At 36.4% G+C, this 26,824-nt stretch overlaps 1 long non-coding RNA gene across 1 annotated transcript; it reads right to left on the bottom strand.

Annotated features, from left to right (window-relative positions):
- LOC137617886 (uncharacterized) lies at positions 1-22,259 on the bottom strand. Its single transcript, XR_011039689.1, has 5 exons — positions 22,180-22,259; positions 7,079-7,189; positions 4,646-4,773; positions 1,517-1,641; positions 1-53 (listed from the first exon to the last, which is right to left on the bottom strand). It is a non-coding gene; the product is annotated as an uncharacterized lncRNA (long non-coding RNA).
- Between the last annotated feature and the right edge of the window lie 4,565 nt (positions 22,260-26,824).

Here is a 26,824-nt window from a genome sequence, read left to right as displayed (position 1 = left end):
CTCCTCTTGATGACTCACAGGACTGGCTCACACACTGCTATCGAAGCTCATTCCTATAAATGATAAAATCTGAATTAGTAGTGCACGTATATTAAGAAAATGTGTAACAGATGTTTTACATGAAACAATTCCTGACTGATGAAATTTGACTAGAGAGTAGACAAAATATCCCTTCTTTCTCCGTTGAATTCACTGACACGTCATGACCATAGCTACGAAAGGAGAAATGAAAGACTTTGATAGGAGTTTGATAGGAGTTTGATAGGAGTTTTACACCCAAGTCCAAATTGATGATATCGACGGACTCTGATAGGAGTTTTACACCCAAGTCCAAATTGATGATATCGACGGACTCAAGTCCGTCCATGTCACTCATTTGGACTTTATTACTAACCAATCAAGTCTTCATTTTCCTTTTCGTGGCTATAATTATTTACTTAAATATTTGGTATAATATAATAAAACTAAAAATGTTTAATGCTAACTCTCAGACAATATACCATGATGAGTTAGGTAAATTCTGAGAGCTTCGAGTCAATTATTTCCCTAAAATTAAACCCTGATCAGTATGTCAAATTCTGAGAGCTTCGAGTCTATTATTTCCTTAAAATAAACCCTGATCAGTATGTCAAATTCTGAGAGCTTCGAGTCAATTATTTCCTTAAAATAAACCCTGATCAATATGTCAAATTCTGAGAGCTTCGAGTCAATTATCTCCTTAAAATAAACCCTGATCAGTATGTCAAATTCTGTGAGCTTCGAGTCAATTATTTCCTTAAAATAAACCCTGATCAGTATGTCAAATTCTGAGAGCTTCGAGTCAATTATTTCCCTAAAATTACACCCTGATCAGTATGTCAAATTCTGAGAGCTTTGAGTCAATTATTTCCCTAAAATTAAACCTTGGTCAGTATGTCAAATTCTGAGAGCTTCGAGTCAATTATTTCCCTAAAATTAAACCCTGATCAGTATGTCAAATTCTGATAGCTTCGAGTCAATTATTTCCCTAAAATTAAACCCTGATCAGTATGTCAAATTCTGAGAGCTTCGAGTCAATTATTTCCTTAAAATAAACCCTGATCAGTATGTCAAATTCTGAGAGCTTCGAATCAATTATTTCCTTAAAATAAACCCTGATCAGTATGTCAAATTCTGAGAGCTTCGAGTCAATTATTTCCTTAAAATAAACCCTGATCAGTATGTCAAATTTTGAGAGCTTCGAGTCAATTATTTCCTTAAAATAAACCCAGTGAGGAAAGGAAACAAGGAAAAAATAAATTCTTCAAGTAGAGAAAAAACATTAAAATAAATATCTCCTTTATAAAATATATAAACTTGAACCAAACAAGAGGAAGAGAAATAAGATAGAATAGTGTGCCCTAGTGTACCTTCAAGCAAGAGAACTCTAACCCAAGACAGTGGAAGTCTTTTGATAGTTTATAAATTAATTTACCAGCAAAAGATACCTTATAAATACAAATGATTATATTAAAACTTTAGTCTTCAAAATACTTACTGTCAATATTTTGACCAGTCTCTTCCTAATGCCAGCTGATACAACGTGGCTCCAGGACCGATCAGACAGCGCCCAGCCCCCTTCATAGTCCTCCTGCTGTTTAGGCTGGTTATGTCCAGCAATGTCTGAAACAAAAATCAAGATGTTAAAAAGGTCCAAGAACTTATATTTGAGCTTAAATTATAAGTATAACAACGAAATGGGGAAACAGCTTCAAGTAACAATGATGTTCACTTAGGCCCTTCTCCCCTTGAAGGTATGGTTTAGAACCTCTCTCTCTCTCTCTCTCTCTCTCTCTCTCTCTCTCTCTCTCTCGTTTTAAATACCTGTTCGCTAATTGTTTAAGGCTGTTACACAACTTGCTCTCTCAATCTCTATTCTGACTATAAATTAATCTAATTGTATGTAAATCAAGTCTCTTGAAGGCGTAGAGAGAGAGAGAGAGAGAGAGAGAGAGAGAGAGAGAGAGACTTGTAAGTACTTGTATAAAAGAATTTGGTCAAAACCCATAACATTGTGAGGTCTGGAAGCAATAAAAGTCTGAATGCACATCAAAACTTGCAACCACTCTTTGCAGTTTGGTGCAAAAAGGTACAACTCCTTTAATGCCACGGGAGACTTTTCAACATCTTTAGCAACCGTCAAAAATGTAGTTTTTTTTTTTCTTTTTTAAATGAGACGAATATCTCGGTTCAGTTAAAACTTTTCGTGAGATTTTTAAAAATATATTAATTTCAACATTTTCATTAAATATTCATTATCATAGATTTCTTCATTAGTAAATTGTTCGTTGTCTGCCTTACTGTCTATCGAAGTCATAACACGAAAAATATTTCGTATTGAGAGGAGAGAGAGAGAGAGAGAGAGAGAGAGAGAGAGGAAGAGAGAGAGAGAGAGAAGAGAGAGAGAGAGAGAGAGAGAGAGAGAGCATTTTTTAGTTTAACTTCAACTACCTACTTGAAAGTACAGTATTTCGATATTATCAAATGAGAAAAAGTCCAGTTGAAAGAACGCCTCCTCGTAGGAGTTTGGGGCCTTGACTGCCTCACATACGGTGTACGGTAAGCATTACTGTTAACTGTTTGTAATGTTTATTTTAGGTTTAGTAATGAGCATATCTGTTCAAGTTCCTATAGTCACAATCTATATTTTAGGTTGTTAACATCAAGATATAATAAATTATAATATTCAGTACCCTTTGAAATCCTTATAGCTTCCTGCTTCTCCAACTAGGGTTGTGGCTTATCAAGTAGTAGTAGTAGTAGTAGTAATAATAATACTTGGGGAGAGAGAGAGAGAGAGAGAGAGAGAGAGAGAGAGAGAGAGAGAGAGATAATTAGATTACTCATACACTAATTGATTCATACTGGCTGCATTTAAAGCAATCGAGTTTAAAATATGTACATTAGCCCATCTAGTTATCAGAACCGGCCGTCCAAAATATCTAAGAGAATTGCTACATATTGTGCAGCCAGCATCTTGTGCGTGTGTGTGTGTGTGTGTGTGTGTGTTAGTATAGGCTCTAGAGGTTTCTAATATGCGGCCGCGAGACTATACGATAATCTCCCACTAGACACCACAAAGACTGAAGATATTGTTAAGGCTTGCAAGAGGAAACTGAAGATTTCCTTGTCCTCTTAGTGCTTCGAAAATGTGGATTAGACAATAAACGAGCAATGTGCAATGTGACAGTCTTATAAATGTACATCAGATATAACGAAAACTCGATTGATAAATACACGCTTGATACTTAAGATGACTTCGTACGATACTCGATAAATTATCGTTTTTAAACTGTTGTTGTCAAATCGCAAAAATGAACAGAGCTTATTCTAAGAGCAAATGTGTATGGCGTTGCATTTTAAATGGTAACGTTTACATGAGTACTTTCATCTTGTCCTCAATGATAAAATTATTTAACCAAAAAATATGAAAAGTAGGCTATTCGTATATATAGAAAATAGGCTGTGTAATACTAAGAGCTTTACACCCCTACTCTGAGCGACCAGTTAAAAGACACTCCCAAACCTCACCTCAACTGTGAGCAACAAAGGTGGGGGTGATGGGGTGATTAATATAGCTCTTTAAAAGGTCATTGGTCACGTGACCTACACTGAAATTGATATCAACAGTGTAGAAATCTTCAAGAAACAAAAAGGTCAATCTAACAAGGGGGATGTCAATGATCACTTACTCAATACAGACCTAAATTACTGCTCCAGTACAGACGGGACCTTCTATCTTTCTGGAGGCAGTAAATGCCGTCTCTGCTGAATGATTAAACTTACTTTTTTTGTTATTATACTCTTACGTTAATTATTCCCAGTAAATGCAAGGGAAATATACAAATAAGCAACAACTAGACAACGAAAATAGAAGGAAATGTCCGAAATAATAAAGAATAAAAAAAAAGTTTATGTAAATTTTCCATAACAAAAGGGGCACTCAGCAGAGTGCAGACCTCCGCCGAGGCAGCTTATTTCTTGACCTTGACCTTGACCCTTATGTATTAATTGGAGTGAATTTCCATATACTGAAATATAAACCAAGTTTAAATTATGACAACGATGTCCAAACATATGGCTGATGACGTGAATTGGACATTTTGCTTGACTTGTGACCTTGACCTTTAACATTGACCTTACAAAATTTAACAATTTCCAGCTTTTTACATAAAAGTTGATCCCTGCAAGTTTCATTACTCTACGATTGAAATTCGGGCCAGGAAGCTGTTCACAAACACACACACACACAAACAAACAACCACAAACAGGGGGGTTAAACATAACCTCCTTCCAATTTCGTTGGCAGAGGTAATAAAAAAACAGTAACACGAAATTTAATTAGATAATTAGCTAACACAAAGAATATATATAAGAAATACCTTCATTCCCACACCCACATGCAACAAAGAGACTATCTTTTTCCACCAAAAAGTTCCCACAGAAAAATATTGAATTAAATAATGTGATTTCATGAACATTACATTGTCTAAATCCTTAAATCCAGGCATTGGATATCCCTAAGTATACAACAAGTCTTTTGATAGTTTATAAATTAATTTATCAGAAAAAGATACCATCTAAATACAAATGATTATACTAAAACTTTAGTTTTCATAGTACTTACTATCAATATTTTGACCAGTCTCTTCCTAATGCCTGCTGCTATTACGTGGCCTCAAAGATAAAAGATAAAAGAGCGCCCCGTCCCCTTTATGATCCTGCTGCTATTTGTGTTGGTATGTGGAGGAACGTCTGAAAGAGAAATCAAGATGTTAAAAGGCCCAAGATCCGATTTTCCATTACTAAAATTATAGGTAAAACTAACAGCGAAATGTAGTGAAAAATATAACCTATAGAGGAAAATGGCTTCGCAAAGTAACAATGACGTTCAACTAAGCCCCATTCCCCACGTAGGTATGACTTTGAATCTCTCTCTCTCTCTCTCTCTCTCTCTCTCTCTCTCTCTCTCTCTCTCTCTCTGTGTCCCGGGACTCAACCTGACAACAGAGTACAGCTACTGACCTCATTTAAGTAAAACAGGGAACATTGAGAGTATTCAGGGCAAAACATTCGAATCTCCAACTACTGCTTGGCCAATAGTATCAAGGTAGACGAGGCAGAGTAACAAGAACGAGAAAGTTTGATCGGCGTATTTACGCAACAACCTGGTTCAACAATCCTATGGAATATGGTTAACACAAGAAAGAATTGCTTATTCATGACAAACGCTTGCCTCGGTCGAAATAATTTGAATTTTGAACAAGGCTTTTATCTAATAGGATCAAGAGTGAGGAACAAAATTCACTAAAGAAGCCAAAACTATGTTTCACCTTTGAGTGCTGGCCAGCAAATTACAATTTTCTAATGCTGAGCTTACGTTAGAGAAATGATCTGGCTAAGTCAGTCCTTGTAATAAAGGCAAGACAAAATATGCTCTTAAGTTAGAAGCAAAATTTCAGGGGAAGACCTATGCAAAGATGAAGATACTACAAAAAAAAAAAAAAAAAAAAAAAAAAAAAAAAAAAAAAAAAAAAAAAAAAAAAAAAAAAAAAAAAAAAAAAAAATCATTTTCAAGCCCAGAATTAAATCATTCAATGAAACAAGACATAAGCGTATGTACGTTGCAAAATCCAAGAAGGAATCTGGTTAAAGCCCAAACTGATGATATCCCAACTGATTTCAAGGTAGAATTAAGGGAAAAAAGTAAATATTAAGAATATTATCAATTTAGTTATGTACAGTTAATTAAGCTTAAGTATGATAATAAATGGATGGTGTGAGAGCTGAGTTGTTGAAGGAAGGGGGTGTGACTGTACTTGAATGGTTGGTGAGATTGTTTAATATGTGTTTTGTGTCGTCAATGGTACCAGTAGATTGGGTTTGTGCATGTATTGTACCACTATATAAGGGTAAGGGAGATGTGCATGAGTGTTGTAATTCAAGAGGTATTAGTTTGTTAAGCGTAGTTGGAAAAGTGTATGGTAGAGTAATGATTAATAGGATCAAGGATAAAACAGAGAATGCAATCTTAGAAATACAGGGTGGTTTTAGAAGAGGTAGGGGTTGTATGAATCAGATATTTACAGTTAGGCAGCTTTGCGAGAAATATTTAGCTAAAGGTAAGGAGGTGTATGTTGCGTTTATGGATCTGGAGAAAGCATATGATAGAGTTGATAGGGAAGCAATGTGGAATGTGATGAGGTTATATGGAGTTGGTGGAAGGTTGTTGCAAGCAGTGAAAAGTTTATACAAAGGTAGTAAAGCATGTGTTAGAATAGGAAATGAAGTGAGCGATTGGTTTCCGGTAAGTGGGGCTTAGATGACCGCGGAGGTAGCAGCAGTAGGGGATTCAGCATTATGAAGCTTCATCTGTGGTGGATAATGTGGGAGGGTGGGCTGTGACACCCTAGCAGTACCAGCTGAACTCGGTTGAGTCCCTTGTTAGGCTGGGAGGAACGTAGAGAGTAGAGGTCCCCTTTTTGTTTTTGTTTCTTTGTTGATGTCGGCTACCCCCCAAAATTGGGGGAAGTGCCATGGTATATGTATGTATGTATATACATATACATATATACATATATATACATAATATATATATATATATATATATATATATATATATATATATATATATATATACACATATATACATATATATACACACACATATATATATACATTTATATATACATATACATTTATATATACATATATATATACATATATATATATATACACACATATATATATACATATATATATGTATATATACACACACACACACACACATATATATATATATATATATATATATATATACTTTCATTCGCACCCCCACATGCAACAAAGACTATCCTATTCGACCAAAAATTTCCATCAGAAAAATTATTCAAATAATATGATTTCATGAACATTAAATTGCCTACACCCTTAAATCCACGCACTGGATATCCCTAAGTATACAACAAGTCTTTTGATAGTTTATAAATTAATTTACGAGAGAAAGATAACGTCTAAATACAAAGGATTATTCGAATACTTTAGTTTTCAAATCACTTACTGTCAATATTTTGAACAGTCTCTCTTCTTCAAGGAACGATCTGACAGCGGCCCCACCCCCTTCATGGTCCTTCCTCTATTTGGTTTGATAAATGTCGATGTCGAGGAATGTCTGAGAGAAAAATAGTAATTAATAATTTAATTTAAATTATAAGTCTAACAACAAAATATTATGAAAAAAAATAACCTATCGCTCAGTGTGTTGAGTAAAATGGCTTCATAAAGTAACAATAATATTCACTTAGGACATTTCCCCCCCAACCCTTGAAGGTATGGTCTCTCTCTCTCTCTCTCTCTCTCTCTCTCTCTCTCTCTCTCCTCTCTCTCTCTCCTCTCTCTCTCTCTCTCTCTCTCTCTCTCTAGACTGTTCGCTAATTGCTTAAGGTTGTTACACCACCTACTCCAGATCATCTCTTTATTGTGACTATAAATTGATTTAATTGTAGGCAATAAATTTCTTTTAAGGGCGTCAACACAACTTAAAATCAAACTTGAATAATACTAGAGAGAAAAACTGATTTTTCTCTCCCAATCTATTTTGTTTTCAGCTGTTTCTAATTTTTCCTCCTCTTCGTACTTTACCCTATAGATTTGCAAAGGAATTACACGAAAAAACCAACAATTTATCAGAAAAGGCAGATAAATTAATAAAAAAAAAGGCGAAACCAATAACACTCGTAGTCCATGGGAAATAGCTTTTTAGGTCAAACAAATTGCAATATTTTGTTTTATTGCATGAACATGTTATATGGACTCTTAGGAACACCATATCCAAAATGGGACAAATTCGGCCATTTTGAAGTTGTGAAAATCACACTTAACGTTTTCGGAGGGTACATTTTTCCATGTTTTCCCGTTTTTCTCCAAAACGGTCCATCGTAAGGGTAAGAGGTATAGGTACAAAACAGATAAGAAATTAAATTCTGCACATGTTTGTCTTTATAAGTATTTACCCTAAAATTGAAAAGTTTTGCGCAAACAAGCCCAGAATTGGAATACACACATTTTGGAGAAACTGGAAAAATCGACTTTGTACTCACATTTACCTAAATATCTCTTAAACTACTAACTTTACGGTAAAATGTTATAGAATTGCTCCTTTAGAGTGAAGATTTTTCTTTATTTTTACATTTTTTTTCATTATATCTTGATATTTTGCAAAAGAAACACACACACAAATACACAATTTTTATTCATGCAAAACAGATGAAAATAGAAAGTTCAGTAAAACAAATTGCAATAGTTTATTCTATGCACGAATGTGTCATTTGGAGTCTTTGGAACACCACAGTAAGTAATACGACAAATTCGGCCATTTTGAATTTGAATAATTCCATATTCAAAATGGCGACCGTTCTCACTGTTTGAACTGGCGTATCTTCTCAAATTTCCAATTTTTAATGCCTGCATGGCCGATGACAGAATATTCTGTTATCACGAAACAAGCTTCTGCCACTTCATTGCTGATAATGTTGACCACAATACAGTAACAATTACTGGAAAGGACACTTATCATGGCATGGGTCTGATGTGTGCAGTCACACCACCAGTAGCCACATCTCAAACAGTCATTCGGAATTCAGAATATTTTAAGACCGAGCCAAAAAGTATTGCATTAAAAAGGTATAGAAAACTTGGAAAAGTGGGAGACATGTTGAACTACAAAGCAGTATCGTCCATTGTCCATGATGACATCAGAGAACATCTTGATACCCTTTGGAAGATTTCTTTTCCTTATAGATGCAACAGGCCAGGATGGTCCGGCTTTATGCAGACCATTACCCAAGGTAGCCATTTAGGAAAAGCATCCTTCCACTTCTTACCAATGGTTGACTTGGATCTAAACAATTTAAGCTGTATCTTTACTACCCTGATGTTTGTAAATGACGAGTGCATGAAATACAACATTTCGCCTGTCATCACATTTGATCAACCCTTGTGGCTCAAGGCAAGGCATATCATCAGCCATGAAAACCAACTCAAACATATTGTTCTCATCCTCGGGCCATTCCATACCTTAATGAGCTTCCTGGGCACTATGGGTCACATCATGAAAGATAGTGGACTGAGAACACTACTGGAGCTTGTGTATGGGCCCAACACTGTTAACCATATGCTGACTGGAAAGGCGCATGAGCGAGCAGTACGTGGCCACTTCTTAGTTTATGCTGCTTTGAATGTATCAGTGATCAAGAAAGCATCAGATCATGAGGCCACTCAGAATTCAATAGATGGAGCATTACAGAAGTTTGACAAAGTTCTTCGATCAACAAAAACAGAAGTGGAAGCTGAAGACCAGGACATATTGGCAGTTGAAGAGAGGCTCAGAGATATTCAGGATCAGCTACAACAGAGCCCAAATGGAAAATTATGAGTTCAGTACATGGAGATGATGGATATCCTGTGATCTGCACTCAGAGGTCAAAGAACCAGCCAGCCAACATTTTACTTCAGGGCACTACAAAGAATGCTTCCATTTTTTGCTGCCTCTGGACATAATAACACAAAATCAGCACATCTATTCCTCCAGGACATGGTGGACCTACAGAAAACGAATGAGAAACTCTGACCAACTTATTGAGTCTGGTTTGTTCTTCATTGGGAGATCGGACAGATACTGGGGTGGGTTAGCACCTCATCTTGTTATTGAGCAGGTTTTAATGAAATCCACAAAGTAAACAGGAGGCTTAACACATGGACGAGGTATGGATGAAATTCAACGAACAAAATGGTTACAAGTCATGCCAGTCTTTGTTCAGATAAGTGATGAAGTAAAGTGTCCCGGAGAAGACTGGCACTGAAAGAAACAAAGACTTGACTGAATCCAGAAGGATGAGAGATCAGGAGGATACTTCAAAGATTTTCCAGTACCTAGAACAACATAGTCCTTTCACAGAAAATGAGTATTTGTACAACATTATTTCAGGATTATCCACACCACAGTCAAATGCTCACCTTGCCAAAGATTTTGGGAACAATATAATCAAAATGATGGAAGACCAAAATGCAGCAAACTATATCTTCAAAAAGAAACACCAAATCGAGACAATGGGTCAGATGATGAGTTGAAGTGCAGGTAGATCCTCAAGCTCTATTTCAGCGGTTACTTGTGATAGCCAGTAATGCTGAAATCAGCTTAAGTGAAATCATGAAGATTGAGCTCTCTGTATACCCACCATCACTGTTCACAAGCAATGGACTTCCTCGAAGTGTCACCAAATCCCAGCTTGCAGATGTCATAGCAAAATCCACTATAAGTCAAGCTGAGTCAATCCCTGATGCTGAATGTTCTGTTTTTGATGGTGGATCCTTGCTTCAACGCATCAAATGGACTGCAGGAGAAACATATGAAGATATTGCATCCAAATAAGTTGTTCTTGTCAAGAGAAATAGCTATCCTATTGTTGTCTTCGATGGATATAGCAATACTGCATCGACAAAATATGTGACTCCATCAAAAGCGTGCTAAGGGCTTAAATATTGCCCCAGATGTTCACCTGACACGCACTAAAGTCTTTACCTTTAGAACTAAGGAGGCATTTCTAGCAAACCATAAAACAAACAGATTTATCAACTTTCTGTCTGAAACTCTGAAGGAGCATGGTGTATCTACAAAGCATGCAGAGGGAGATGCAGATTTTCTAATAGAGCAAGAGGCAGTTAACATGACAGTTAGCAAGGTAACATACGTTATAGCAGAGGATACTGATATTTTGGTGCTTCTCTGTCATCACATGAAGTCTACCAGTCAGCCCCTGTTCATGGTATCACAGAAATCCAATATGAAGCATCCCATTTGGAACACCGGAGAAATTAGTGCACGACTCGGTGAAGAATGCTGCAGGTGTTAGCCATTTATGCATGTTGTGCGTGGATGTGACACCACGTCAAGGTTAAACAAAATAGGAAAGGGAGCAGTACTGAAAAAAAAAAAGTGTTCTCTGCGAGTGTGCTGTGCCATTCTTGTCTCCCAGCTCAACTCACGAGGAAATAAAGATAGCAGGAGAACGAGCAATTATTCAGATGTACAGCTCTAACAGTGATTGTGCAACTCTTGATGACCTGAGAAAGAAAAAGTTTCAGGGCAAAGTCATCAAGAGTTTGAGAAGTGTTGATGTGAAAGACCTGCCACCTACTAGTGATGCAGCAAAATATTACTCATTCCGGGTTTACTATCAAACACAATTCTGGCTAAGTAACAGTGATATTAAACCTGACGATTGGGGCTAGAAGAGAAATGGAAGAAACTTAATTCCTTGCACGATGGACAACAGCCCTGCGCCTAAAGCCTTGCTGAGAGTAATCAGATGCAAATGCAAAGGCTTTTGTGACACTCAGCACTGCTCATGCAGAAAACACGGGTTATATTGCACAGATTTTTTGTGAGGAGTGTCAAACTAGCACTTGTGTTAACATATTAATAGACGTAGACACAACATGATTAATTTAGTTTGTGCATGTATTTTGAGCAACAATGATTGCATTTCATTTTATTTCTGTTATTTTCAAACACCGTCAAGAACTAATCAATAATTTGATGTTTGTCATTTTAGTTAATCGTGTATATATTACAACCATTCTAAAATCCAAGTAAATAGCAAAGGTAATTTTCTTCTTGAAATATTAAGTGCAGTCTTCATTTTAACCAGGGGACCACAGAGGTCACGGGTGAAAACTGATGTCTGCAGTAATTTCCTGGTCTCCATGCTTTTTTTTAGTAATCTCTCTCTCTCTCTCTCTCTCTCTCTCTCTCTCTCTCTCTCTCTCTCTTCTCCTCTCTCTCTCTATATATATATATATATATATATATATATCTCTCTCTCTCTCTCTCTCTCTCTCTCTCTCTCTCTCTCTCTCTCTCTCTCTCTCTTATATATATATATATATATATATATCTCTCTCTCTCTCTCTCTCTCTCTCTCTCTCTCTCTCTCTCTCTCTCTCTCTCTCTCTCTCTCTCTCTCTCTCTCTATATATATATATATATATATATATATATATATATATATATACATATATATATATATATTTAAAAGTGGAAATTTTAGAGGATACTTCCATTCACACAATGAGAACGGCCGCCATTTTTAATACGGAATTACGCAAACTCAAAATGGCCGAATATGTCAGTTTTTTTACTGTGGTGTTCCAAAGAGTCCAAATGACACATTCGTGCATAGAATAAACTATTGTAATTTGTTTTACTGAACTTTCTATTTTCATCTGATTTCCATGAATTAAAATTGTGTGTATTTTTGTGTGTTTGTGTTTCTTTTGCAAAATAAAGATATAATGGAAAGTAAATACGTCAAAATAAAGAAAAATCTTCACTCTAAAGGAGCACTTCTATGACATTTTACCGCAAAGTTAGTAGTTTAAGAGATATTTAGGTAAATGTGAGTACAAAGTCGATTTTTCCAGTTTCTCCGAAATGTGTGTATTCCAATTCTGGGCTTGTTTGCGCAAAACCTTTCAATTTTAGGGTAAATACTTATAAAGACAAACATGTGCAGAATTTAATTTTTCTTCTGTTTTGTACCTATACCTCTTACCCGTACGATGGACCGTTTTAGAGAAAAACGGGAAAACATGGAAAAATGTACCCTTCGAAAACGTTAAAAGTGTGATTTTCACAACTTCAAAATGGCCGAATTTGTCCCATTTTGGATATGGTGTTCCTAAGAGTCCATATAACATATTCATGCAATAAAACAAAATATTGCAATTTGTTTGACCAAATGACCTTTTTTGGGCTATTTCCCATGGACTATCGGGGGTCTAGAACGGAGCGATAGAATTCTGAATGCACATCAAAGCTTGCGACCACTCTTTGCACTCTAGTGCAAAAGGGTCCAACTCCTTTAATTACACGGGAGACGTAATAATAATAATAATAATAATAATAATAATAATAATAATAATAATGATAGTAATAATAATCATAATTTGTAACTTATTTCTCTAATTCATCCCCTGAGTGTAAATGGTAACGAAGTTCATGTTTCCCTTTACTTGAATTACAAAAGTTCATTATTTGTATTTCTTTTCATATATAAACGCTTGAAAATAAAATCATAAACTTTGGGAACTTTTAACCAACCCTTATTTGAGAAAAAAATGCAGCTTGCACCATAACACTATAGTTCATTCTAAGATTCAATAAAATTTATAAGCTGATTAATTGAACAACTTGAATATGATAAAGTATTATATTAAACTGATTAGAGACGCATCAAGAATATTACCACGGAACCTCTGCTTAAGTTTCAGCATGAGTTGATATAGCTGTATTTGGATTGATATAGACAAATAAAAGAGGCCGGTACACGTGCTGGAGAGAGAGAGAGAGAGAGAGAGAGAGAGAGAGAGAGAGAGAGAGAGAGAGAGAGAGAGAGAGAGAGAGAGAGAGAGAGAGAGAGAGAGAGAGATATTAGATCACTCGTACAATAATTGATTTACACCGACTGCTTACTGAAGCAAAAATTTTGTCTAGAATATGTACAACCACCCTCCAAGTTATCAAAACCAGTCGTCCAGAATATCCAAGAGAATTGCTACATATTGTGCAGGCAACAAATCGTGTTGACACGAGAATAGTTACAGATAGTCTCAAACTATTGGAACCTAGATATATGTGTAATGTAAGCTCTAGGGCCTTTAAATATGCGGTCCTAAGACTATTGTACCAACCGTGTGTCACACAATTGTACATAATTATTTTGTATATATTATGCTTGTATCTGCGCTCTTCCCTCGCACTAAAAAGAACCTGAATGATCATGTCTCCGTTTTGCTCAGTAACATTATTCTGTCTCTCGAACAGGTCATGTCCTGTTGCCTTGAGATTTTGTATATAAAGAAGAGTGTTCCTTAATAAATAACTCGGTCGCTTCCAATCTGCCTTTGAGTTCACATCCTCTCTATGCCCGTCACACTATAAAATAAGCTCCCCCTAGATATCAGAAAGACTGAATATATTAAGCCTTTCAAGAGGAAACTGAAGACTTTCTTGTTCTCTAAGTACTTCGATAAATTGGATTAGACAATAAACGAGCAATATGCAATGTGACAGTCTTATAAATGTACATCAGATATAACGAAAACTCGATTGATAAATACACGCTTGATACTTAAGATGACTTCGTACCATTCTCGATAAATTATCGTTTTTAAACTATTGTTGTCAAATTGCAAACATGAACAGAGCTAATTTTAAAAGTGTATGCAGGTTGGGTATACTCAAACACGAGCAATGTGCAATAGTTATGTATTCACAATTCAATACATGGTGAACAGCAATGCAATACATGGTGAACAGCAATGCAATACATGGTGAACAGCAATGCAATAACAATGTTGAGGCCACGCTTGCTCCAGCGAGACTGTCCCAGATTCAATATCTCCCGCCTTTAATAGATTATGGCGGGAATACAAATAACTTTCAAAGTGCATTATATGGAAACATCCTACATCCCCTCTCTAAAATAAATGTATTACATTTTTCATGAAATTGAGGGTTTATCAAGTAATCATACAGCAAGAGAAGTATAAGGCATACTGATGACAAAATGGTGTTATATAAAAGATAACACAAATCATATAAGTGGAGCGCGATTACGTGCTCATTGCAAAGTAAGACATTTAGTTGCATGAAATTATCAAATTATTACAAACTGGTCATATATTCAGTACAAAAAAAAAAATATATCAAATTGTGCATAATTAAAGAGAAATCAAATTGTACATAATTGAAAAATCATAAAATATAGTCTTCATGCCAACTCGGAGGATTTATTTTCCTGGTCCCTCTTCTGGGTTGGGGGTTGGCACACGAGTCAGCGGGGGAAAGTGAACGAGTAGGTGGGGGGAAATCCTGCACTCTTATTTCCCGAAGATGTTTTCTGTTTCTCGTTGATATTCTTCCACTACCATCTAGTTTTATGACATATTGGCGGTCTCCTTTCATTTCAACGACTTTTGCAATACGATCCCAGGCCATAGAGACAACATTTTGCACTGCTACTGTGGTACCCGTTTGCAAGGGGCGGAGTCTCTTTGCACTAGAATCATGACGGAACTTGACATTTCTCAGGTGTTTACCCATCTTCTCCTCTCTGTCTATCATAATGTCTGCCCACTGTTCTGTTATCTTATGATAGCTTTTAATCATGGGGACTGAGTCCCTGAGTTGTCGTCCCATGGCTAACTGTGCCGGCGATTTATCGATGTCTCTTAGAGGCGTATTTCTATATTGCAAAATGGCTCTTGCAAAACTATGTGTCGAGGCTTCCGTCGCTTCTTGTGTTATCTTGAATGGTTCTCTTTGCTGTACGTACTGCTGCCTCTGCCCTTCCGTTGGATTGGGGGTAATGGGCTGAGGATATTCTCATCCTAACCCCCCATTTCTGTAGGAAACTAGCCATCTCAGTGCTTACCAAATTGGTGCCACCATCGAGGGAGATTTCTTCCGGGGCGCCCCACTGCATGAAGTATCGTCGGAAGAGGGGAATCAACTTAGCAGAAGTGGCACCATTTGGAAAGAAGGCAATTTCCAGCCAACCAATAAGCCTATCTGCATATACCAGATATTGTTTTCCACACATTTGAAACATATCCGTGACCGTTTGTTGAAAAGGATATTCAGGGGGTGGGGTAGGCAATAGCAGTTCCCTTTGTTGGGACAGAGCGATGATGTCACATGTTCTGCACTGCATCCTCTTGAGTTTCAGTTGACCCTCCATCCCAGGCCAATACACAGCCTGTCGTGCCCTACATATCATTGAATCAGAACTTTGGTGGCCTGAGTGTAGGTTAGAGACAACTTGGTCTCGTAGTGACACAGGTATTGCCAGACGTATGTGCCCGTCATCGTATGAATACACCACCAGTTCGTCCACGATGCCAAGTCGATCCCGTACACTAAAATACGGCTTTATGCTGGAGTCGACTAGATTTCTCGATACCGGCCAAGAACCTGCGGCTACCATACTCTTTAGCAGCTGATATTCCACATCGCTTTCAGCAGCCCTTTTAACAGAATTCCAGTCGAGGGTTATGACGTCATCACTCAGCGACGTCATCAGTGCTGCAACGCATGAACTCTCAACTTCCTCCCCCATCTCATGGTCACTCGCATTTATTGGGCTTCTGATTACTGGATATCTCGAAAGAGTATCGGCTGCTGAGTTTTTCTTCCCAGGGATATATTTTACTGTGAAACTGTATTGTAATGTTTTTTCCTTTAATCGAAGCAAACGAGGATTTGCAATGTCTTTCAATTCTCTGTCCCGAAACACTTTGACAAGCGGACGGTGGTCAGTAACAAGGATAATATTGGGACACCCCAGTAAGAATAATCTAGCTTTCTGAAAGCACCATACCACGGCAGAAGCCTCTCCTTCAACGACTGCATAATTAACTTCTGCCGAGGTTAAATGTCTGCTTCCACAGAGGGCAAGCTTCCACCCCCCTTTGCAACAAAATGGGACTTTATCCTCTTCGCAACTGCAATGTTGTTGTAACATCAGAAATCCCATCCTATCATGCGACCAGTCAGTAATTACTGCAGTTCGCCTGGATTTATCATAGTAGGCCAATCCATCCCCAATCAGATTGCATAAAATTTCTTTAGTCTTTTCGAACGCATCCTGTAACATTTCATCCCAGTATACCTTTCGACTTGTAGACTTTTTTAGGAGGTCTCGAAAGGGTTCCATTAGTTGAGAGGTAGCAACAAATGGGGCCAATTGGTTTACGAGGCCAAACCAAGATCTTATGTCAGTGATGGTTGGTTGATTTGGCATTGGGAAGTTCTTGATTGCAGACAATTTTTCCTCACCTGGCTTGAAATTGTCCCAACCTAATTCATAGTCCACAAAGTCTACCTCGCGTTGGCAAAATTGAAATTTTTCAGGATTGAGGGTAACTCCGTTCTCTTCACATACTTGTAAAAAACTTATCGTATGATAGAACGCTCCTTCCACAGTATCATCATAAAGGAGAACATCATCGACACATTTAGATTTTCTCGGAATGTCCGCTATTACATCATCAAAGCGCTTTGAGTATGCATCCGAGGCAGAGACATGTCCCATTGGGGTCCTACAATACTGGTACCTACCCCATGGGGATATGAAGGTAGTCAGGTGCCGACTTTCTTCATCTAATTCCACTTGGTGAAAACTAGAATAGGCATCTATTACAGTTTTGTATGAACGTACAGGTACACCGGATGCCATGTCGAACGGGGCAAAAGTGTGATGAGTTTCTCTTTTGCAAAATTTGTTTAGCCTTTGGTAATCCACTGTTCTTCTTGGGTTTCCATTCCTTTTAGCCACTACCACCATTCGCGCACACCAATCGGTTGCAGTTCCTGTAGGAACGGGCCGGATTATTCCCAGTTTTACATCGTCGTCCAGCTGTTTTTTTACCTCTTGCTCCCAATGTTTGGGAATTGGAATTGGCGTATGGCATGCGTATGGGACTGCATCAGGGAGAAGGTGGATATGGTGTGGCTTTCCCTTCATTACCGGTAAAGGATTACTTTTAGTATTGAATACCGTACCAGAGAAACGCTCCAAAATCCACCTTTTGAGCTTAGGTACGTTGGCCTCCTGAGAGGAGAACGGCAACTCTATGACGTCACGGTTGTTGCTCACATCACTGGTGACATCATTGGCATCCACACTATTGGGCCGTTCCCTACCAATATTATTTACTGATATCCCGTCTACCTTAACATGATGGGGAAAGTTCGCATCCACTAATCCTAAACACTTACATACATCTATAGATAGGTATAGCCTAGAGACACCGCACACTACTAACACCTCTATATTTAGAGCAATATTTCTACAATGATATTGTACAACGCACACTACCCAGTACTCTCATGGGTTTTTCGGCTGCATGATTGACCTTGGCGTTCGAACGATGCAACGGTTTCACGTTCAGTCCTAATTGATGCAAAACCTTTTCCCCCATAATACAAACTTCAGCCCCAGTATCGGCAATGGCATCAATAAATGCCTCATACATTGGTATATCACGTCTCATTTTATGTTCAATTTTTACATGTACATACGGTAGTTTTCCCGACAATGCTGTCACCTGCTGGACCCCACAATGTTGCACTAATGTGCATGCCGTCACTGACAGTGTCGTCATCATGGTCGACTTCAATGCCTGCTGCCTTGTTATTCACACGTTTTTTTCTGCAATATCTAGCTAAATGACCCTTTATACCACAGTTGTGGCAACACTTCATTTGCATAGCAGCTAGATTTATTTTTCTCATGAATGCGCCCACAATTATCACATCTCTTACCTGACATGAGCAGCTTACTATCCTTCTGTCGACGAAAGTTCGATTTTACTGCCGCAACATCACTATGTTCTGTTTCGTTACTATTATAGGGCAGCAATTCCTTCCCCACCTTGGTGGTAATGATTTTCTGGTTAAATTTGTTTGCCCCACTGTCCCTTTCAGCTGCCTCATATATTTCCCACTTCTGTAGAATTTTGGCGACACTTATATTTCTCGTAGTCCTGGAGTATTTCTTGTTTCAGTCTACAGTTATTTAAACCACTGGCTAACCTGCGAGTCAGCATATAGTCACTCATGTCATTTTGGCACTGAAGGCAGCGGAAAGCACAATCTAAAGCCAATTCCTGACACCGATGCACATATGTCTTCGCGGGTTCCATAGGCCCTTGCTGTGCACTAAAAAATTTATCCCACAGAATTGCACGATTTACAGACTTTTGAGTCACTTCTTGGACGGCATCCAATGCCTGATGTAAAGAAAGGGCTTTCCATTCATCGGCCGTATAACAGGCGTCCAATGCCCTTTGCAACTGATCATCGCAGTTCAAACGAATGCTCAGCACAGCATCTTCAGTTGCAACCCTGCCAATTTGGAACCAATCTGTCATTGACCTACGCCACTTCCTAAATGCTCCTTGTGACATTTCGTACGAACATTTGTCGGGCATAATTGCCCTCATACCTGAGGGGGCACCACTGCTCTGTCGCTGCTGCAAGAAAAGGTTTGCCATTGCATTCAGAAGGTTCTCATTCCCACCATTGATGCGGCCACGTGCAGCCCGTCGAAGGGTCCCTCTTCTTGGTGTTGTTGAGTATCTTGCACCCGACATCTTGAAGGCTTCACTGTAATCCTACTCACTGCGCCATGTATGCAGGTTGGGTATACTCAAACACGAGCAATGTGCAATAGTTATGTATTCACAATTCAATACATGGTGAGCAGCAATGTAATAATGTTGATGCCACGCTTGCTCCAGCGAGACTGCCCCAGATTCAATATCTCCCGCCTTTAATAGATTATGGCGGGAATACAAATAACTTTCATAGTGCATTGTATGGAAACATCCTACAGGAATATTTGGGAAAATGACAGCCACCCAATAACCTAAGATATATAAAAAAATATATAATTACCTTAATTCATATGTCCCTCACAACTAAAAAAATTTTCATTGCTTCTCTGTTCTGGAAAGTGGTACATGGATGTGATGGGCACGCCATCCACTAAGTCACCATTAATGTATCAATTTATAGTTCATATCACTACCCTCAAATGGTGTTTGTTCAGAGGCACATGGATAAGCCACGCACGCCAATCTGGTAGGTCCTTATTTCAGGAACGTGTTAAGCTTTCAGATAAGAAACAATAGCTATATACTGGACGATGAGCGTTTTATGTTTTTAACATTACCGAAATAGATGAATTTACACAATTTCGAAATAAACTGAAGTAATCTCTGGGAGACTCCTGGAGCCTAGTCATAAATAATGGAACTGATGAGAGGGGGTTAATTGTTTTTGTAAAAATAAAAACTTTGGAAACTATATAGAAGCTATCAAGTCATAAAAGAAAACACCCAAAACTGAAAATAAACAAGCGAACAACGCATGCGCAATAACTCAGATCTCTTAAAATTAACAATGGACTTAGGCAAAGTGAGGTTCACATTTTAGCTGATCGATATTAAGTTATAAGCACTAGCCTCCATTTGTCAGAAAAAAAAAACATTACAAAATAACCAGCACTCGTCCATTTCTTAGGTAGAATTCCGTTTAATTAGACATTGCAGTCCTTTTACAGTGGTTCAAAAAGTAAACATTCTTATAAATTCAAACATTAATGCCCCTCTAAAATATTCCCTTAATAGTTCTGTACACAATCATTTGTACTAAACATTGATTATTTTTATAAGTTAATTATTTGCTTCCTTACAAATATTAAAAACAAAGGAACCCCTCTTTAGCCAAGTTCTTATGAATATGCGAACGTAACATGTAAAAATTTTGGTTAATGTCTAGGAGAGGGCAGCATGAAGATATCAAATATATTCAATGCATTTTTACTAGAATGTGTAGGAATGTATGTAAATAGTAGTATACGAGTTAGATAATTTAGTGAAATTCAATCAATAACAGTCGAAATATCGACTATCAAACTCACGCTACTCTTGTTTTCCTCCCAGAATTTTTCTAAGCCTCTTGTTATTGTTGACTGTGTCTTGTTTTTAGCTCAAATGAGCCCTAGAACTACTATAATCCGCAGACAAACTAGTCCACTATGACGTTACACGTTTGGCCCCGACAATCACTGTGGCCATAAGCCCTAAGTCTCTATGGTAACAATTACATTAAACAGGAAATATTGGCATAACATCGATAAAATAGGAACCTACTTCGATGAACACTTACATAAATTAAGTGAATATTCCCAACGCAGTTTACGGGCAACCGAAAACGATGGAATGAACCAATAATAAAAAATCACATCTATAGCAGATTATGAAACCACAAAAAATACCGTTATGAAATTAACAAATTCTCGACTATGAAAACGCCCGGTTACGAAATGACTAGTCGAACTCATCCGCTAGTTCTGATCGGTTATGAAACAAACTAGTTTTTTTCGTAGGTTTTTTTAAGTTGATAAAAATCAAACTTCCAGTGTAATAAATCAATCCTATGAAAAACTTCCGGGCTGAATTAAATAACGCCACCACAATATCTAATTACACAGTACTATAACCATGTGGAAGAAACTACTTTCCTCTAACCGTTCAAGCAATCACATTATACCTATGTTTTCAGGGGCTTTTCTTTATATATATATATATATATATATATATATATATATATATATATATATATATATATATATATATATATATATATTATATATATATACATATATACACATACACATATATACATATATATATATATATATATATATACACATATATACATATATACATATATATATACATATATATATATATACATATATATATACATATATATATATATATATATATATATATATATATATATATATATATATATATATATATACATATATATATATATATACATATATATATACATATATATATATATATATATATATACATATATATATATATACATATATATATATATATACATATATATACATATATATACACATATATATACATATATATACATATGGCTAACCATAGTTTGTATTGTAAATAAGCGATATAATATAATGTATATTGTACTTCATGAACACCTTCAAATGCACTGGGATAAAACAAAATGTTCAAGGCAATCATGTCAAGGCTTTTCTTTATATTAAAACAATAAATGCCATAAAGATGTTAAAGCAAGGATATACCTATATTTTGGATTCTAGAACTTTCAAATATGCGATCATAACACCATATTATATGAGCTCCAACTAAACATCCAAATTTCCTAGACTTTCAAAATAAGGTAAATACTTCCTTGTTTTCTAAGCACTTCGATAATGTGGATTAAACAATAAGCAAGGAATATGAAGTGTGATAATCTTAATATCTAAGAATGGGACAACCCCTTAAGTAACATGTCATCGAACTTTCTTAATACTGCAACATAACTGCCTCCATCCTCCAAAACAAAATTAATAAAACAATTTCCATACCAACAATGACATTCCTTTCCAAAGAGCACAAAACTCTATAACAGGATGCTCCTAACACAAGACCAGCTTCTTGACCATAGATATAATATACTGTATATATAAATAAACTTACTTGTTACGTAATTCTGAAAAGACGAGACAGTATTCCGGGATGACCCTTCAGCGGCTATGCTTCGCTTACCGGAACAATTTCGGACGTTGACAGTGGATTACCCAAGGACTCTAGAAAACGGAAGTGGTTTACAACACTAGAATTTGTTTGAAAATGCTTCCACTAGATACTACAGTGTCGCCATCTACATGTTAGTTTTTTCCCTTTTGCTTTTCGTCCTTGGCGAGGTTAAACTATAATAATAATAATAATAATAATAATAATAGTTTTACTGACTCGTGATTACTTTTGCGTAATGATATAACTGAAATGCAAAAAAAATAACGAATCGTTCCGTCCAGAATGACAACTTGAACATGTACAAAAAAGGATTTTTGGCACATTTCAACTAAACATTGGATTAACAAATGACTGGCTCGCATACGCATACACACTCACACACACACACACACACACACACACACATATATATATATATATATATATATATATATATATATATATATATATATATATAATATATAATTTTTTATGAAAAAACTAGCTTCTCAAACTGTAGCGCTGTAATTCACTTACTAATCGTTTCTCTATGAAAATTAAATGGAACTTATGACCTCGTAGGTAATTCTCAATTATAAAGCAAACACTATCAAAGAAACGGGCTCTGGATCATGGGATAAAAATATTCCATAGGAGGTAGGCCTATTCACGCACAAAATCTTACGCTCTTTGGCGAGTGCGAGGAGTATGACCAAACCATCTCCATCTACCCCTCACCATGATCTCGCTCAAATAAGGCACTCGGGTAATCTCTCTTTTAATTTCATTTTTAATCTTGTCCTTCCATTTAACTCCCAATATTCTTCTAAGAGCTTTGTTCTCAAATCTACAAAATCTGTTGGATATTGTTTCAATGTCATACCACGAGTAATGTCCACACAGTAACACCGATCTAACTAAACTCATATTAGTCAGCAGCTGAGAAACAGACATGGTGACATGAAAGAATTAACTCATTTCCTTAGCATAGATTGATACCGAAATCTTGAAAGACTTCCTCAAAATAGAATTTTTTTTGCACAAATGAAGAAGGACAGACCGAATTGAATCTATTAGAAATAAATTTCCAATCAAGGATTACACCTAAAATTTTCATTCAGGAGATGGAATTGATGCAATGGCAGTAGTACCATCGACATATGCAATAAAATTGTTTTCTAGGCCAAACCACATATCAAGCGTATGTAGTATGAAAGTTAATGAGCTAATAATACTATCCTGAGGAACACCATATACTGTATTACATTTCCGAAGTCACTATGGTGTCCATCAACATCTACTCTTAGTAATCTATTACTTAAAAATTCAAGCATGATGCTAAGAAAAGATCCTCTTACTCCCATCTGTTTAACTTTGAACACAAGGGATTAATTATCAACTAGGTTAATGGCAACACTAAAATCATAGTCAATCATATGAACTTCCTAACCACAATCGAAGGATTTCTGTATAGTAATGGAAATAGTAAGGGCATCACATGCTTCAAGGTCTTGGCGAAAGCCAGGCTGCAAATAAGAGAGAGAGGCGCCGTTGCAGAGGCAAAGCCTCAACCTGAATCTGATCTGATCTGAATATTTGATCACCTTCAGCAAACAAACCTATTTAGACGTTTTGCCAAAAGACGTTCAAAAACCTTAGATAATATGGGAGTTATGGAAATTATTATTATTATTATTATTATTATTATTTGCTCTAAGCTACAACCCTAGTTGGAAAAGCAGGATGATATAACCCCAAGGGCTCCAACAGGAAAAATACTTTTAACCCAAAGAGAAAAGGAAATAAGGAAATAAATAAACTACATATGCTAGAAGAAGTAATGAATAACAATACAAAATATCTTAAGATTAATAACAAAGTTGAAACACACACACATATATTATACACACACACACACACACACACACATATATATATATATATATATATATATATATATATATATATATATATATATATATATATAAACCATGAAGTATAGTGTGTCTGAGTGTACCCTCAAGCTAGAGAACTCTACCCAAAGACAGTGGAAGACCATGGTACAGATACTATGGCACCACCCAAGACTAGACAACAATGGTTTGATTTTAGTGTCCTTCTACTAGAAGAGCTGCTTGCCATAGCTAAAGAGTCTCTTCTACCCTTACCAAGAGGAAAATAGCCACTGAACAATTGCAGTGTAGTAGTTAACTCCTTCAGCGAAAAAGAATTATTTGACAATCTCAGTGTTGTCAGGTGTATGAGGACAGTTGGGAGTGTGTAAAAAATAGGTCAGACTATTCTGTATATGTGTAGGCAAAGGAAAATGAGCCCTCACCAGGGAGAGGGATCCAATGTAGTACTGCGTGGCCAGTCAAAGGACCAAGTAACTCTCTAGCGTTAGTATCTCAACGGGTGGCTGGTGATAACTAACACGGCTTGGGTTACCACTTACACATTTACCTAATGGAGTAACATTGCCAATCCTCCAAAGAGTGCAAAAATAACCTCTCTTTGCTAAATTGGAAAAGAGGCAACTTAGGAGCTAAAAAATCAGTTGTCCTTATAATAAATGAAAAAAAATATCATTTGGGTCTACACCTCTTAACCATCAAGGTCGAGTAAGAATGTTAATTTCATTGGACCGAAAAGCTAAACTAGTTTGTTCAGCTTCACGAAAGCAAAAATGAGGAAGATTAAGTTTATCATTGCTCTGCTTACAATACTGTAAAACACACCAGCTAAAGTGATTGTCTTTACCTTTGGACAGTGATTGACAGAACCATCTGGTTTAAGTAAAGGAGAAAATTTTAAGTCTCCACTATATGATTGGACACATATCCTTAAAATTACCATAAATACACTTAAATACACGTGAAATTATACTTAAGCATGTACAGTATAGCCTGCGTATTGGAATGTACTATAAACATAAAGCATATGCATACACTATATATATATATATATATATATATATATATATATATATATATATATATATATATATATATATATATATATATATGTGTGTGTGTGTGTGTGTGTGTGTGTATACCCTTACATACACAAATTGTTATTTTGTAAATCTTGTAATATCAGTATGTGAAGTTTATTTGGAAATAGACAAAATTTCCAACACTAAAGATATCTCTTCATTCCTGTTAGTAATTGAAATAGAACAAACACACGCAACCATGATCAAAATTTACCCCAATTTTAATGTCAAACATATGGAACTTTAAAAATAGGTTAACAAGAATGTAGAATAGTTACCGCTAATCCGTTGCCATTTTAATACTGTAGAAAAAGAAAACGATTCAGAGAAGAAATAGATTCATAGAAAACGTAATTCAACAATTTTGATTTCATGGGTGACCGATGTAACACACGAGAAATCTATGGACCATATAGTGTGAAATGAAACTCTATTCTCTTTCCAACATACAGTCATATTGAAATATTATACTAACACATGATACAGAATAAGTGCACATGTATCATTAAATACCTTTCTTCATACCTTTGCGGTTTCATTGTATATTATTACATGGCAATGTATCCTAGTATTCCAACTACTTTTTCTTATAGGCAAAATTACGCTCCCTTCGAAAATAACACTCGTTCCCGTCGCAAATGAATAGTTACAGAAATATATATACATCTATATCCGTCGATAATGGGGGACCCCCTTTGGGAACCCGGGGTTTTGGGTGGGGAAAACATACTGGGGAACCGATATATAACCGTAAATCAGTCGTTTTCTTCTCTATACATTTCTTTCTGGTATTTATTATAACTGTAGGAAAAGACAAATCAGTATACCTGGATATATTTGGGAGGAGCCGTTTCAAAGGTTATTTCTTGTAGTAATACAGTAACCAGTACTGCCAACACCTGATGTAGATTAAATGTTAGCATTCCATACCTGATGTAGATCAAATGTTAGCATTTCATGCTAACATTAGCACCCATTTGTTCGTTCGTTCGTTCGCCCCACCTTTCGTCCTGCGCATATATAACCCCCCTGCGCAGGAGTTTCTCTCCCTTATTACTCTTTTTTTACCGTATTATTTTCTCATTGTATATTCGCAGTCACTGTTATTTATCATACATTCCATTTTCCCTTCTTATATTGGGTTTATTTGTTTGGTTTATTTCCTTTCCCATTTGTACGTACGTTCGTTCGCACCAGTTTCCGTCTTGCGCATATATCACCCCCCTTCGCAGGAGTTTCCTCTTCCCTATTACTCTTTTTATTACCGTGTTTTTTTCTCATTTTATATTCCCATTCCATATTATTTATCATTCCTTCCATTTTTCCTTCCTATATTGGGTTTATTTGTTGGGTTATTTCTTTATCTCTTCCTGGTTGCACATATATACTTACTCTGGACTAGTTTTTTTATCCAGTTAATTCTCAGTATGATCATCTCATTTTATATTCCCATTCAATATTATTTACAGTTCATTCCATTTTTCCTTCCTATATTGTTTTTATTTATTTTTGTTGGTTATTTCTTTTTCTCTCCTCTGTGTCTTATAAATCCTTTCTCTGGTCTAGTTTCCGTATTTAGTTCATTCATGTTTACCCGCTAGAGTTCTTTGT

The sequence above is a fragment of the Palaemon carinicauda genome, chromosome 24, assembly GCF_036898095.1.
Source record: "Palaemon carinicauda isolate YSFRI2023 chromosome 24, ASM3689809v2, whole genome shotgun sequence".
Lineage (NCBI taxonomy): Eukaryota > Metazoa > Arthropoda > Malacostraca > Decapoda > Palaemonidae > Palaemon > Palaemon carinicauda.
This window is presented reverse-complemented; position numbering and strand designations above follow the sequence as displayed.